The sequence below is a fragment of the Eschrichtius robustus genome, chromosome 14 (genome assembly GCF_028021215.1).
Source record: "Eschrichtius robustus isolate mEscRob2 chromosome 14, mEscRob2.pri, whole genome shotgun sequence".
In the NCBI taxonomy this organism is placed as follows: Eukaryota; Metazoa; Chordata; class Mammalia; order Artiodactyla; family Eschrichtiidae; genus Eschrichtius; species Eschrichtius robustus.
Window position 1 is genome coordinate 9,300,716 of NC_090837.1, and position 9,885 is coordinate 9,310,600.

A 9,885-nucleotide genomic window follows, 5' to 3' on the forward strand; every position below is an offset into this window, starting at 1 on the left:
ACAACATTATGAGACTAGATATCAATTACAGGAAAAAAACTGTAAAAAATACAAACACATGGAAGCTAAACAATACGCTACTAAATAACCAAGAGATCACTGAAGAAATCAAAGAGGAAATAAAAAAATACCTAGAAACAAATGACAATGAAAACACGACAACCCAAAACCTATGGGATGCAGCAAAAGCAGTTCTAAGAGGGAAGTTTATAGCAATACAATCCTACCTCAAGAAACAAGAAAAAGCTCAAATAAACAACCTAACCTTACACCTAAAGCAATTAGAGAAAGAACAAAAAAAAAACCCCCAAAATTAGCAGAAGGAAAGAAATCATAAAGATCAGATCAGAAATAAACGAAAAAGAAATGAAGGAAATGATAACAAAGATCAATAAAACTAAAAGCTGGTTCTTTGAGAAGATAAACAAAATTGATAAACCATTAGCCAGACTCATCAAGAAGAAAAGGGAGAAGACTCAAATCAACAGAATTAGAAATGAAAAAGGAGAAGTAACAACTGACACTGCAGAAATACAAAAGACCATGAGAGATTACTACAAGCAACTATATGCCAATAAAATGGACAACCTGGAAGAAATGGACAAATTCTTAGAAAAGCACAACCTTCTGAGACTGAACCAGGAAGAAATAGAAAATATAAACAGACCAATCACAAGCACTGAAATTGAAACTGTGACTAAAAATCTTCCAACAAACAAAAGTCCAGGACCAGATGGCTTCACAGGAGAATTCTATCAAACATTTAGAGAAGAACGAACACCTATCCTTCTCAAACTCTTCCAAAATATAGCAAAGGGAGGAACACTCCCAAACTCATTCTACAAGGCCACCATCACCCTGATACCAAAACCAGACAAAGGTGTCACAAAAAAAGAAAACTACAGGCCAGTATCACTGATGAACATAGATGCAAAAATCCTCAACAAAATACTAGCAAACAGAATCCAGCAGCACATTAAAAGGATCATACACCATGATCAAGTGGGGTTTATCCCAGGAATGCAAGGATTCTTCAATATACGCAAATCAATCAATGTGATACACCATATTAACAAATTGAAGGATGAAAACCATATGATCATCTCAATAGATGAAGAAAAAGCTTTCGACAAAATTCAACATCCATTTATGATAAAAACCCTCCTGAAAGTCGGCATAGAAGGAACTTACCTCAACATAATAAAGGCCATATATGACAAACCCACAACCAACATCATTCTCAATGGTGAAAAACTGAAACCATTTCCTCTAAGATCAGGAACAAGACAAGGTTGCCCACTCTCACCACTATTATTCAACATAGTTTTGGAAGTTTTAGCCACAGCAATCAGAGAAGAAAAATAAACAAAAGGAATTCAAATCAGAAAAGAAGTAAAACTGTCACTGTTTGCAGATGACATGATACTATACATAGATAATCCTAAAGATGCTACCAGAAAACTACTAGAGCTATTCAATGAATTTGGTAAAGTAGCAGGATACAAAATTAATGCACAGAAATCTCTTGCATTCCTATACACTGATGATGAAAAACCTGAAAGAGAAATTAAGGAAAAACTCCCATTTACCATTGCACCAAAAAGAATAAAATACCTGGGAATAAACCTACCTAAGGAGACAAAAGACCTGTATGCAGAAAACTATAACACACTGATGAAAGAAATTAAAGATGATATAAAAACAGATGGAGAGATATACCATGCTCTTGGATTGGAAGAATCAACATTGTGAAAATGGCTACACTACCAAAAGCAATCTACAGATTCAATGCAATCCCTATCAAACTACCAATGGCATTTTTCACAGAACTAGGGCAAAAAATTTCACAATTTGTATGGAAACACAAAAGACCCCGAATAGCCAAAGCAATCTTGAGAAAGAAAAACGGAGCTGGAGGAATCAGGCTCCCTGACTTCAGACCATACTACAAAGCTACAGTAATCAAGACAGTATGGTACTGGCACAAAAACAGGAATATAGATCAATGGAACAGGATAGAAAGCCCAGAGATAAACCCACTCACATATGGTCACCTTATGTTTGATAAAGGAGGCAAGAATATACAATAGAGAAAAGACAGCCTCTTCAATAAGTGGTGCTGGGAAAACTGGACAGCTACATGTAAAAGAATGAAATTAGAACACTCCCTAACACCATACACAAAAATAAATTCAAAATGGATTAAAGACATAAATGCAAGGCCAGACACTATAAAACTCTTAGAGGAAAACATAAGCAGAATACTCTATGACATAAATCACAGCAAGATCCTTTTTGACCCACCTCCTAGAGAAATGGAAATAAAAAGAAAAATAAACAAATGGGACCTAATGAAACTTCAAAGCTTTTGCACAGCAAAGGAAGCCATAAACAAGATGAAAAGACAACCCCCAGAATGGGAGAAAATATTTGCAAACGAAGCAACTAACAAAGGATTAATCTGCAAAATATTCAAGCAGCTCATGCAGCTCAATATCAAAAAAACAAACAACCCAATCCAAAAATGAGCAGAAGACCTAAATAGACATTTCTCCAAAGAAGAGATACAGATTGCCAACAAACACATGAAAGGATGCTCAACATCGCTAATCATTAGAGAAATGCAAATGAAAACTACAATGAGGTATCACCTCACACCAGTCAGAATGGCCATCATCAAAATATTTACAAGCAACAAATGCTGGAGAGGGTGTGGAGAAAAGGGAACCCTCTTGCACTGTTGGTGGGAATGTAGATTGATACAGCCACTATGGAGAACAGTATGGAGGTTCCTTAAAAAACTAAAAAGAGAACTACCATATGACCCAGCATTCCCACTACTGGACATATACCCTGAGAAAACCATAATTCAAAAAGAGTCATGTACCACTATGTTCATTGCACCACTATTTACAATAGCCAGGACATAGAAGCAACCTAAGTGTCCATTGACAGATGAATGGATAAAGAAGATGTGGCACATATATACAATGGAATATTACTCAACCATAAAAAGACACGAAATTGAGTTATTTGTAGTGAGGTGGATGGACCTAGAGTCTGTCATACAGAGTGAAGTAAGTCAGAAAGAGAAAAACAAATACCGTATGCTAACACATAATATGGAATCTAAGAAAAAAAAATGGTTTTGAAGAACCTAGGGGCAGGACAGGAATAAAGACACAGACGTAGAGAATGGACTTGAGGACATGGGGAGGGGGCAGGGTAAGCTGAGATGAAGTGAGAGAGTGGCACTGACATATATACACTACCAAATGTAAAATAGATAGCTAGTGGGAAGCAGCCGCATAGCACAGGGAGATCAGCTCGGTGCTTTGTGACTACCTAGAGGGGTGGGATAGGGAGGGTGGGAGGGAGACGCAAGAGGGAGGGGATATGAGGATATATATATGTATAGCTGATTCACTTTGTTATACAGCAGCAACTAACACAACAATGTAAAGCAATCACCAATAAATTGTTAAAAGCAAAACAAACAAACAAAAAAGGAGTTCAGAGCCCAAGCACTAAACTCCCCCTGAAAAGGCCCAGGATTCCAGTTTTGCCCAGGGTGTCCTCCATTGGCAGTGTCCACTCACCCCCACCCTTATTTACCATCTTTGGGCCCTGCCCCGTTTCAGAGGAGGCCAGGCCCCGTGTCACCCAGGCTCCTGAAAAAATGTTGGAGAAGCAAATGAATTGTGCGGGTTAATTCAAAGGCCACCTTTGGGCTCTTAGGAGCACAAATTGTTCCTGGGGACCTTGGCTTGCTTCCTGGAGGCCAAGGGAGGCACGAATTCACCGCTGACTGCTCCCAAGGTGGGAAAGCAGGTCCTGAAGTTTTCTCTGGGCAGCTCCCTGTCATCTACCCAATCAGTGAACCTGATTGAACCCGGGCACGCCCCTATTTGGAACAGAAAACACTGACTTTTTTTTTTCCTGATTATTGACTACCAGGATGTTTTACTGGTCATCATAATAATCACTAACACCTATTGCTAATTTACTAAGCTCTTGATACCCATTAACTTAATTAATTCTCACAAGGACCTTATGAGGCAAAACTATTGTTACCCCCCACTCACAGAAGAGGAAATTGAGGTCTGGAGAGCTGTGGCAAAGACTGCTGAGTGTCCCCCAACATCTATTCTAAAGTTTCCCTCATCTAAAGTAGAAGTAATCCAATTTTTAGCAGGTAATTTCACAGCCTCCTTTGTGGGTAGGTGTGGACATGTGATTGAGTTATGGCTAAAGGGTGTGAGGGTTACCGGAGAACTCTCCCTAAGAGATGTAGATGTGCTCGCTTTGCTGTTGCTTCTTTGTCCTGCTTTTACCTGCTGTCTGGAACACAAACGCCACCATCTTGGACCATGATGTAGGGCCCTGATTGAAGGTACATTTGACTGGGAGGACCCTCGGTCCCTTACACTGTTGACCACCATAACCAGGCCTGGTCTGGACTTTTTCAGCAGAGGGAAATGAACTTCTTTCTTCTTTAAACTATTTTCATTTATTGAGCCAACTTCAATATCAAACACAGTTGCAGAGCTAGGATTCGAACCTATATCTGTGAGGCTCTTAACCAATCGAATTGTAATTGTTGGAGTGCATCGTATAACGTTGCAGGACACGTGCCACCTTGGTGAGAGGGAATTGGGAGCCAAATCCTGTGTCACCCCCATAGGCCTTCTCTGCGTGGCCCGTCTGCTGTGGAATCTGAGTGAGAAGAGAGGCCTCTGGTGAGGATTTGAGACCATGGGCAGTGGGGGCTGAGGGAATTCACGCATTTATTCCACAGCTATTTACTGAGAGCACACCATGTGTCAGACCTGTGTTAAATGCTGGAGTCTTCCAGGTCAGAGGTATGGGAGATTGCAACGTGGCCCCAAGTCCCTCCCATCCCTGTACACTCGCCCCTGTCATTGTGGCATTGCTGTCTCTTCTATCAAGAGGTGGAATCCATTTCTCAAGCCCTCAAAGCTGGACTTGGCCGTGTGAGTGGCTTTGGCCTGTTGGATGCTAGCAAACATGATGCAAACAAAGGCTTGAAAAGCACTTGTGCATTGGAATTTGTTACCTCTAGCTGCTGGGAACCCTGCAATCAGCACTGTGGGGAGGAGCTGGGCTAGCCTGCTGGATGAAGAGGGATGCGTGGTCACTGAGTTGACTGCTGGACATATGAATCTAGAGGACTGCTGGATCTTCCAGTCCCAACTGAGCCAGCCGAGGCCAGAACTACTCAGCCGACTCGTAGAATCATGAGAAATATTAAGTGTTTGTTGATTAAAGCAGCTAAGTTTTGGGGTGTTTTGTTATTCAGCAAAAGCCAACTGGTTCCAGGGGTATTAGTGGGTATGCACTGACTACAAGTTTTGATAGGATTCATTATTTCACAGATCAAGAAGTCCAGGGTGGGTTGGGCAGTGCCGATTCAGCAGCTCAGTGGTGCTATCAAGGACTCAGATTTTTTCTCCGTCTGTCTGGCCAGTCATTGTCAGCGTGTTGCCCTCTTCCCTAACCTTGTCCCCTCAAGTTGCCAAGATGGCTGCCATGTGCCCCAGGCAAGACAGCATCCCAAGCATGAAGTTGCAACTCAGTGGGTAAGAGCCTTCTTTTTGAATAGCTCTTTATCAAGTAGAAAAATATTTTCTAGAAGTTTCCACCTGTAGATCATTGGCCAGGACTGGCCACATGTCCACACCTAGGCCAATTGTTGGCAAAGAGAAATAGGATTGACATATTTGGCTTTGACTAATCATGATTTGTCCCCTGAGGTTGGACACATTGCTGCCCAAACAAACTTGGGGTTCCTCTAGCAAGCAAGTTGGTGGAGTGGCTGTTGGGGACAGTTCCTGCAACACTGGGGACACGATATGAGCAGAGTTGCTGTGACTGAAATGTGCAAAGTGTGTTCAAGAAAGCAGCGAGCAAACCTGTGCGGTCAGAGGGCAGGAGGTGTCTGAGAAGCATTCCCTAGAGTCACTGTCATGCGTGTTCTGTGAAGATTAGAAAAGGGTCCTTTGGTCAAGTCAGTTTGAGAAAGGTCGAGTTACATAACGTCCCACAGCTTGTGCTGCTGTCGCTGTCGCAGACCCCCTGGGAGCCTTGAAAATGCTAATACTAATATGCCCCACGAATTTCCAGGGTCAGGAGCAGGGAGGTGGACTGTATGTCTTTTCCTAAACTGTGTTGACCACAGAAGGTTATTTTCCTCAGAGCATCTCCCAGTATTTCCACTCGTGGAACAAGCTTTGGGAACTGCTAAGGGACAGTTGGTGCAGTGGTTCTTGACCAGGGTTATGGGGTCCCCCAGGGAAAGTGGGCAACACCTGGAGACATTTTTGGTTGTCACAGCCTGGGGGCCTGGGTACTACTGGCATCAGGTGGATGGAAGGCAGGGATGCTTCTAAACATCCTGCAATGCACAGGGCAGCACCCACAACAAAGAGCTGTCCAGCTGAAAGTGTCAATAGTCCACACAAAAGCCTGTACATGAATGTTCATGGCAGCATTATTCATAATGGCCAAAAAGTAGAAACAACCCCAATGTCCATCAACTGATGAAAGGAGAAACAAAATGTGGTCTATCCCTACAAAGGAATATTATTCATCTGTAAAGAGGAATGAAGAACTGATACACACCACAAGATGAATGATCCTTGAATACATTATGCTAAGTGAAAGAAGCCAGATACAAAAACCACATACTATATGATTCCATTTATATGACATCTCCAGAATAGGCAAATCCATAGAGACAGAAAGCAGATGAGTAGTTGCCAGGGCTGGGTAGTGACTGCTAATGGGTATGGCGTTTCTCTTTGGGTGATGTAAATATTCTAAAATTGATCGTGATGATTGTTGCACAACTCTGTGAATACACTAAAAAACATTGAATTGTACACTTTTTTAAAATATTTTATTTATTTATTTGACTGCTCTGGGTCTTAATCGCGGCACACAGGATCTTTGCTGCTGCAGGTGGCATGCAGGATCTTTAGTTGCGGTATACAGGTTCTTGGTTGCGGCATGTGGGTTCTAGTTCCCTGACCAGGCATTTAACCTGGGCCCCCTGCACTGGGAGCGTGGAGTCTTAACCACTGGACCACCAGTCCCCGAATTGTACACCTTAAAAGGGGGAATTGTAAGATACAGGAGTTGTATGCCAATAAATCTGTTTTTTTTTTTTTTTAAAGTCAGTAGTGTCGAGGGTGAGAGACATTGAACTAGTAGATAACTAGGTTGACAGGAGAAAGTGGGCGGATCAGTTTAGGGGACCATGAAGGGCAGGCTAAGGAGTTTGAATTTTATTGACACTGATGGGTGACAAGATTAGTGGACTCACCCCTGTATATACATCCATATTTCAAGATTCTTTGAGCATGTGCTGTGTGCTGGGCATTTTCATGTACATCATCCCCTGTAATCCTCATGATGAATTTGTAGCTAGGTCTGCATCCCATTGTTCAGATGAGTAAGCTGAGGCTCAGAGAAGTTCACTGACTTGACTGAGGCTGCACAGCTGGTAAATTGTAGAGCTGGGGTCTGAATGCATTTGGATTTGCCCTTGAACCCACAGGATTTCCACTGCTGTATGCTGACTCTCAGTGAGCCATCTGCCTTGGCTCTCTCCTGCCTCAGTCCTGGTTGCAGCCTGTGGTCCTGGCAGCGCCCCAGGAGGCCCTCCCCAGAGTGCTGACGCTCATCCCTCTGCCCAGGCTGCAGCTGGCATCTGGATAGGGGTTGGTTGCTTAGCAACATGGGGGCAGATTCTGCCCTGAGCCAAGCGAACCATTTCCTCAGTCTTGGCTGCAGGAGTTTCAAGGAGAACAGCTCCAGGAGGGCCTGAGGGAGCAGGGCATGGGGAAAGCAGGAACAACTATGTGTCCCCGGGAGGGCATGGAGATGGGGACCCTCCTTAAGGAGCATACTCAGCTTCAGGGACAGTGAAAGAGAACCAGGAGACCTGCGTCAATCATAAAGATGTTATTATTATGACCACAGCAACACTTCTTGAGCACTACCTGTGTGCCAGGCACTGTGCTAAGTGCTTTACAGCCTATGATCCTTTCCAAACCCCAGGCAACAGGTTACTATTATTACGTTCCTTTTGCAAACGAGGATCCAGGGCTCATGGAAGTTGACTTGTCACACAGTCAGAAAATGCAGAAGCTGGGATTTGAACCCAGGTCTTTCTTTTCTTTTTCTTTCTTTTTTAAAAAATAAATTTATTTATTTATTTTTGGCTGTGTTGGGTCTTCATTGCTGTGCGGGCTTTCTCTAGCTGCGGCTACTCTTCCATGTGGTGCGCGGGCTTCTCATTGCGGTGGCTTCTCTTGTTGCGGAGCACAGGCTCTAGGCGTGCGGGCTTCAGTAGTTGTGGCACATGGGCTCAGTAGTTGTGGCTCATGGGCTCTAGAGTGCAGGCTCAGTAGTTGTGGCGCACGGACTTAGTTGCTCCGCGGCATGTGGGATCTTCCCAGACCAGGGATAGAACCTGTGTCCCCTGCATTGGCAGGCAGATTCTTAACGACTGCGCCACCAGGGAAGTCCCAAACCCAGGTCTTTCTGACACCCCAGCTCAGTCCCCATTACAGCCCTGGCTGGGCTTGATAGAGAAAATACACTATGGGGCTCCCAAGGCCCTGGGCAGCCTGCCCCACTCTCCCTGTCACTCTGCTTGCTCCAGACATACTGTCCTGGCTTTATTTCCTCAAACACTCCTACCTCCTTTCAGCCACAGGGCCTTTGCACATGCTGTTCCCTCTGCCTAGGATGCTCTTCCATCTACTCTCTTCACTTGGTTTACTCCAACTCATCCTTCTGGTCTCCCGTGGAACATCACTTTATTAATTCATCCATTGATCCAAACCTAGTTAATGAATGCCTCCCAATGCCAGGTAAACGTTAGCAAATAAAATGTACATGACCCCGGCCTTCTTGGAGTTTATAAGCTAGTGGAAGAGATAATAGATTAATAGACAAGCCACAATTGCATGGGAAACATTCCCTGACCCCTCTGCCCTTTGGCAAGAATAATTGTCAATTAATTGTACGATTATTTATTTAATGCTGGTCTTCCCTTCTAGGATGTAGGTTCTGCAAGGCCAAGGACTGTGAGGGTCAGTTCTATTATTATCCCCATTTTATAGATGAGGAAACTGAGGCACAGAGAGTTTGAGCAACTTGCCTAAGGCAAGAGCTGGTGACTGGTGGAGCCAGGATTTGAACCCATGGCTCCAGGGTCCATGTTTTCTATCAGCAGGTTATGAGAAGTTTAGGAGGAAGAAAGAAAGAAAGAAAGGGAGAGAGAGAGGGAGGGAGGGAGGAAGGAAGGAAGGAAGGAAGAAAGGGAAAAAGAAAGGAAGGAAGAGAGAAAGAGAGAGGAAGGAAGGGAGGAAAGAGAGGGAGAAAGAACGAAAGAAAGAAAGAAAGAAAGAAAGAAAGAAAGAAGAAAGAGAGAGAGAAAGAAAGGAGGGAGGGAGGGAGGAAGGAAAGAAGGAAAGAAAGAAGGGAAGAAAGAAAAAGCAAGCTCGCTTCAGCAGCACATATACCAAATTTGGAACGATACGGAGAAGATTAGCATGGCCACTGTGCAACGATGACATGCAAATTTGTGAAGCGTTCAATATTAAAAAAAATTTTTTTGAAGGAACTAATTTTTAAAAAAATTTATTTATTTTTGGCTGCATTGGGTCTTCATTGCTGCGCGCAGGCTTTCTCTAGTTGCAGCGAACAGGGGCTGCTCTTCGTTGAGGTGCACAGGCTTCTCGTTGCGGTGGCTTCTCTTGTTGCAGAGCATGGGCTCTAGGTGCACAGGCTTCAGTAGTTGTGGCATGCAGGCTCAGTAGTTGTGGCTCACGGGCTCTAGAGCACAGGCTCAGT

The 9,885-nt window shown here is 43.6% G+C and overlaps 1 non-coding gene across 1 annotated transcript; it reads left to right on the forward strand.

Moving 5' to 3' along the window:
• The first annotated feature begins 9,533 nt into the window (after nucleotides 1–9,533).
• LOC137777103 (U6 spliceosomal RNA) lies at nucleotides 9,534–9,636 on the forward strand. The gene has a single exon (XR_011076428.1). It is a non-coding gene; the product is annotated as a U6 spliceosomal RNA (small nuclear RNA).
• The last annotated feature ends 249 nt before the right edge of the window (nucleotides 9,637–9,885 follow it).